The sequence below is a fragment of the Amphiura filiformis genome, chromosome 20 (assembly GCF_039555335.1).
Source record: "Amphiura filiformis chromosome 20, Afil_fr2py, whole genome shotgun sequence".
Lineage (NCBI taxonomy): Eukaryota > Metazoa > Echinodermata > Ophiuroidea > Amphilepidida > Amphiuridae > Amphiura > Amphiura filiformis.
The window spans coordinates 5,918,868-5,925,773 of NC_092647.1; positions in this window are offsets into that span (position 1 = coordinate 5,918,868).

Sequence of the window (6,906 nt, forward strand, 5' to 3'; positions counted from 1 at the left end):
GTATTTGAGTTATAGGCCTTTAAAGATGACATTCCCATAAAAAAATGTTAGAATTCTTAATTTCATGGTATTTGACTATAAGACTAGGTGGACTTTTAAATTCTTGTATGTACTTATTAAAAAGAGGTTTATTTAATCATAAATAACGGTTGAACTATGATAATCCCTATTCAATCCTGTGTAAGGCAGGAAACTAATTGGCCCATTACTCCGAATAGCAATTTAGCAAAAATATCAAAGTATCATTTACAAAATTATCCATATCTTTAAAAGTATGAATACTATTTATATAATTTTGATAACATTTTAAAGCTTATCATCTAGTGCTTACATTTTTATTCCAATCATGAAATGTTAAAAATGCAACTTGTTCCTGATTTTGTCGGAGTGGGTCACATGACCATTGACCAACCATTGATTGTATTCCTTATTTACATGATTACTTGTTCATGCTGCAAATATTTTCACTTACTTTAAATGTTTTTTAATATAAATATAATATAAACTTGCACACTTGTTCATCCTTTTTCCAGGGTGAAAGGCCCTGAAAGGCATAAAAATTAATGTTGCACATAAGATTCCTCTTTCATAGTAATTGCTTTGAGGCAGTGGTATAGCCAGGACTTTTTCAGAGAGGGCCGGATGGGGTGGGGGTGTGAGGAGGGGGCAGCGATGCAACTTTCAAGGGAAAAAACTTGATAAAAATGAATTAAAAAGAACATAGAAAGTAATAAAATCTGAAATAATCCGGTGGCTGCTGGTCAGCATACAACAGGGACAAGACTTCTGATTGGGGGGGCTGCCCTCTCTCTGGCTATGCCACTGCTTTGAGGTGCTGATGTACGAGGGATTTGGGTATGAGGATGTCATCATGTGAACAGATTCCAGTGACAACATCAGGGTTAGATTTGGTTCACAATTTTTTTTAATGGTTTTGGAGAATTTTTTTTTTTTTAATTGGCAAAAAATCCAAATTTGGCAAAAACATGAAAGAAGTCCAGAAATATGCATATTTTTAGGTTTCTTCCATCTACCGTAATTTGGTATATTTCACGGGTACTTTTATGGAATCCCAGCTGCACATCACCACCTACTCCGGTCTTGCTAAGTGTCTTTCATTAACGGCATGTAACCATTTTGAGATTATCCTTTGTGTAAGGAATTAGCCTAACATTAATTAGTATAGCATTACAGCTTTATTCCGTAAGCAGCTTAATTCCTCAATGGAGTCTCTACACTAGTCTAACTCATGAATATCTTACACCAAGGATACACCTTATTTTGCTGTTTTATGTTGGTTATTTTGTGCTTTCAAAATTGTTTTGGGTGTTTTACTTGTGTTCCACACTTGTTCAAATACCTGTACAGCTGGAGTAAGTAATACCGTAGTTTGAAGTTTTACCAGTGCAATTTTCTTTTCACTGCCAGTAATGGTGTTTGTATGTATATAATTTGGTTTGGTTTAGTCTAGCAACTTATGTGTACTTAGAGACAATTTTGGTAGCAAGTGCCTTAATGCATTAATGTACAATTTGCTTACCGCGATGCTACTTTTTCTGCTATTGTAATGCCTAATGGTGTACTTAAATACCCTAAACCATAAAACTAATCCTAAAGTGCTCTAATTACAGTCAAATTTAAAGACATTTTTGAATAAACCCCAGGGATTCACATGGTTTATTCTCAAAATCCCACATAGAGCTCCTTATTCTGGCTTAAAATGACCAGAAAATCATCTTGTCAGTTGTTACTATTAATACTTTTTAGCAAAGAAAAACAAAATTAAAATATGACTGAAATCGTACATTTAAGTAAGCATTTTTGTTTTAGTGTAAAATGTATAAGTTTTTTTTGTACTAAATTATTTTGTGCTTGTCCATAATATCGCTTATATTAGGCTATTCCAGAAATTACCCCCCTAAAGAAGACATGGGATTCCCAACATTTTTTACCTTTTTTTGCTCTGGGAATTCCCCCCGAGCCCCCCCCAAAAAAAAAAAAGGTTATTATTTTTACAACCTTAAAAGAAGACATGGGAATTCTCAAGAAAAAGACACCTTTTATTTTAGGCTTGGGAATTCCCAAAAAGTTGTGCAAAAATGTGCCCATCTTCTTTAGGGACACTGGGAATTCTCAATTTTTCAATCATTTTATTGTCAAAATTGGAATTCCTATTTTTTGGGGGGATAAAATTTTGTTCTGGAAATTCCCCCCCAAAAAACTTACATGTCTTCTTTAGGGGGGTGCCATTAATTTATGGACTTGCCCATTATGTGTGCATGGTATGACATCTGTTCCCTGCTGGTCAGTTGGAATAGATTGTTTTTCTGCATTTTGGACCAATACTCTTTGTGTGCAATATATTGCATGTAAACTAACTGTTAGATACATTTTTTTGATAGGCATAATCTGGGTTGGGGTTTTAACCCCCTGACTGAGCACTATCTGCCGATCTAACATTGCCTCTGATTGGTCAATTACATGATATCATTACTTTAATCACCAATCAGAATGGAGCTTTACAAATAATTCACCCCAATGTTTTTGCGTGGTGAAATTATTCTAACAATGTTGTTGATTGGTACAATTGATAATAAAAACTTCCTTTTGGCCAAACGGCAGGTAGTTCTCATGGGGTTAATGAGTTTGCAACTGGACTGATTTAATCAGGATTAGCTCCGATTTCTTCAGAACATATATCAAAGTGCCCCTTGACAATGATGGCACTGAAAAGAGCTGTCCGAGCATGAGACCAAAAAATCAATTGTTGTTGCCCTCAGCGACCGACCCGGGGACTGACCCTAAATCTTGAAAAAATCAGGGTCACAATTTTTTATATTTTTTTGAGAATGATTTTTACAGATATTGTCACGCAGGTATAAGTGTGTTAGTGTTATAGACCTGACGGGGAAGTCCTCTTTTGGTCTATACACTAGCACGCTCGCCTTTTAATCCCAGGGTCATGGGTTTGATTCCCGGCAGGAAGTGGCTCGAGAAGGCGCAGGATACTTCAGTGAGCGTTTTGTGACAATATCTTCAGAAAATCAATGTTTTTCACTTCAAATTAATATTTTATTAAAAGACTAGTCTTAAATTGATTATCTAACAAGTAGGCTATCCAGTAGTCAAAATTGACAAATGTCCCTAAGGCTGAGTTCACATAGAAGTATACGGTATACGCTATACGAAATATGCTCATTCGATCAGACTGAGTTCATATAGGAGTATACTATGTGAACTCAGCCTGATCGAATGAGCGTATTTCGTATAGCGAGTATGTCAGTTTACCCATTTTCTTCGTCTTATCAAATGCTTGTAACTTTACTTCTTGAGGTCACATTGCATTCAATGAGGTGTCATAATGTGCAGAATTAGATAGTGCATCTATTAAAAAAAATTTACCCACATATGGTTTAGGTTTTTAAAATTAGGACGGTATACGCTGCACTAAAATCGAACACGCACGATTCCCACTATACTATACTATACGCAGGTATACAGCCTTTTCGAATAGCTCTTATGTGACCCGGTACTATGAAATTACCTTGCTCGATTTACGCTTATACTGCGTGCACCTGCAAAAGCGTGCATCGTATACCCGAATAGTATACCTCTATGCGATCGTAGCCTTATGTGACCCGGTACTATGAAATTGCCTTGCTCGATTTAAGCTATACGCGTGCACCTGCAAAACGTGCACCGTATACCCGAATACTATACTTCTATGTGATCGCAGCCTAATGGAAGAAGCATATTTAATATTTAGTTGGGATTTTTAAAAACTGAAGGTTTAAAAAAATAAAGATAATTGACCAACCAACCCACCTTTTCCATTTTCCCAGTTAAGGGCAACATAACAAAATTTTTTGGCCTGATTCTGTGCTAATGAATCTGAAAATAGACTTAAGTATAAAATCCAGGCCCTTTGATTTGCTGTTGAAACTCCCAACATGTATTGTGATAATTGATAAGATTAGTAAATAATGCTAAATTATTTGGATGTAGTGAAAACATCGTAACATTTTAGACGATGAGTATTATCAAATTTTCTAGGTGATTTTTAAATGATGATTTAAATTTGTTATGTAAAGCGAAGTTACATATTTTACTGTGTATATCATAGTACATTAAAATTGATGAGATTTTGATTTTGGCTTTATTCAAAATAATAAATTGGTATAAGCTCTCATCCAGCGATTATGTTACCAAATTTTCAATAGCATTTTTCTCAAGATAGTTAACCCCCTGAGCACTACCTGCCGATCTAACATTGCCTCGATTGGTCAATTACATGATATCTTCACTTTAATCACCAATCAGAATGGAGCTTTGCAAATAATTCACACCAATTTAGTTGTGTGGTGAAATACTAACAATGTTGTTGATTGGTCCAATTGATAATGAAAACTTCTTTTTGGCCAATCGGCAGGTAGTTCTCATGGGGTTAAAATGGACATAAAGTCCTTGTATTTCTGAGCACTCAATATATTTGTATATTAACAAACTGTAAAATGTGATTGGATTTGCACAAATATGTACGTGTATTTCTGTTGAAATATTACAGGATTGGTAGCAAAATAGTGGATACTGACATTGAATAAAATAATGTGTATGAGCAAATTAAACTGCACCAGTAAAGCATCCTAAGTGATTGATTGTTGCTAGTCACATTTGTTTTGTGTGGGTGAGAAACCAAAATGGGGGAGGGAGACATTTCATCAGATCATCTCCAATCCCTTTGACACCCCTCCCCACTCGTAATATCCAAAAGATTCACATGTCCTTCAGGAACTTCAGAACAATCTGATAGTGGCATTCTTGGATTTGACAAATGGGATATTTATGAAAAACTTTTGATCCAAAGACATATCATTTGTAACTTACTTTAACTTGATCATAATAGCAAAAGTTACCCATACATGTACATTGATGATATCCTTAAGTATGTTAAGTACTAGCGCACACTATATTGGCAGCCATATTAAATTTGAATCACATTACTATTGGCACCAAATTTATAAAAGGGTGAAAAGCTACAAAGGAAAGATTTTTTTAAACTTTTGCCCCTTTTTAGGTTTTGAAACTTTTTTTAGTAGATTACTATTGGCACAGGCAAGTTATCTATTATTTGATTGAAAGCAATCAGTAGCATGATGTGTTAAAAATGAAATGAAGGACATACCAAATAGTCTTTAATTGAGCTACAAAACATCTTTGTTTCATTGCTTAAAATCAACATTTTGAGAGTGATTTTGGTGGCCATCTTGGATTTGCCCACTTACTCGAGCAGAAAAAAATGGAAACATTTCTTTCCTTGTTTACCCCAAAAGTGACAAAATCGAAACAAATTGAGCCAATTGACAAAGTATTGTGCACAAATCAATACCCATATTATTCAGCATATCAAACTCTCTAAAACTGCTGTTTCATGCTTTTTCTCAAAATTATATGATTGACCCTAGTATATTGCACTATGACAGGACTAACCATGCTATTGAAAACGGGACTGCTCTATAATCCAAAGGTTCTATAATCCGAAGGTTCTTTAGTCCGAAGGTTCACTAGTCCGAACATGTGTTCATAGCATTCGCTAGTCCGAATTTTAAAAGAGGTGCTTTAGTCCGAAAAAAAGTAAAAAGAGGTTCTTTATTCCGACGGTTCTTTATTTAGAAGATTCTATAGTCCGAATTTTAAAAACGGTTCTCTAGTCCGAATATGAAAATAGGCTCTAAAGTCAGAATTTAAAAAAAAGGCTCTATAGTCCGAATATAGAAATAAGCTCTATAGTCCGAATTTTAAAAAGGGTTCTATAGTCCGAATATAGAAATAGGCTCCATAATCCGAATTCAAAAACGGGTTCTCTAGTCCGAAATTGCAAAACGGTTCTATAGTCCGAAACGGATACCGTGTTCTTTAGTCCGAATCAGCAAAAAGGTTCTACAGTCCGAATGTTTAAAACATTAACATAAATACTATACTGCGCCCTCTATAGTACAAAGATCCTAAAAATACGATCTTTGCTCCAAAAAAGTTGACATATTTTTACACCATCAGGAACAATAAGAAAAATAATGAATTGAACGAAAATGCTTTTTTAAAAAAAAAGCCTGAACAAGTACGAAAGAAAACATGAAAAAATACAGAAGGAAAGACATAATGAAGGAAAATAAATAAAAGAAACAACTGAATAAAGACTAAAAGGAAGACCAAAGGAAAGAACAATCAATGGAAATATTGATCAACATAATGAACATTACAGAAAGAACAATGAAAAGAAAGAAATAATGTAACAGCGATAGAACGAAAGAAATTTGAATATAGAACATTTTAAGAAACAACGAAAGAAATCAAGAATGAAACAATGAACAAATGAATGAAAGAACAAACTAAAGAAGAACGGTTCGAAAAAGGAAAAAAGGTATACGAAAGAAAGAAAAAACAATGAAAGACAGAATGAAAACGCCCCAATTCGAAGCGAACACAAAAACAAGCTAGCCCAGGGCCAGCCGCCCGTATCACTGCCAATTGCATGCATGTTACCCGCTCGCATCCCTGATAAAAGCCAGTCAGGATATTTTACACCCCAGGCACCTCCCCCCCATCGCAAGTACTTAATATTCTGTAAACTAATTTGTTTAAATGATGAAATTTGTTTAAATGTTTTTAAAAGGCCGCAGCATTTACATGGCAGGATGGCGCTATGAAAATTTGAACTCGACAATGTTCGAATACATCGTAGAGTATTACCAGGGATACAAAGGGATAAGCATCCTAGGTTACGTAACCAAACCGGAAGATGTAGCCTAGGTCTAGACAATAGGCGGATTAGCGGCCATTTTGTCTTCAACATGATTTTATTTACGTGTCAATATACTTTAGTCCACAAATATATAAGTTAACAGGTTT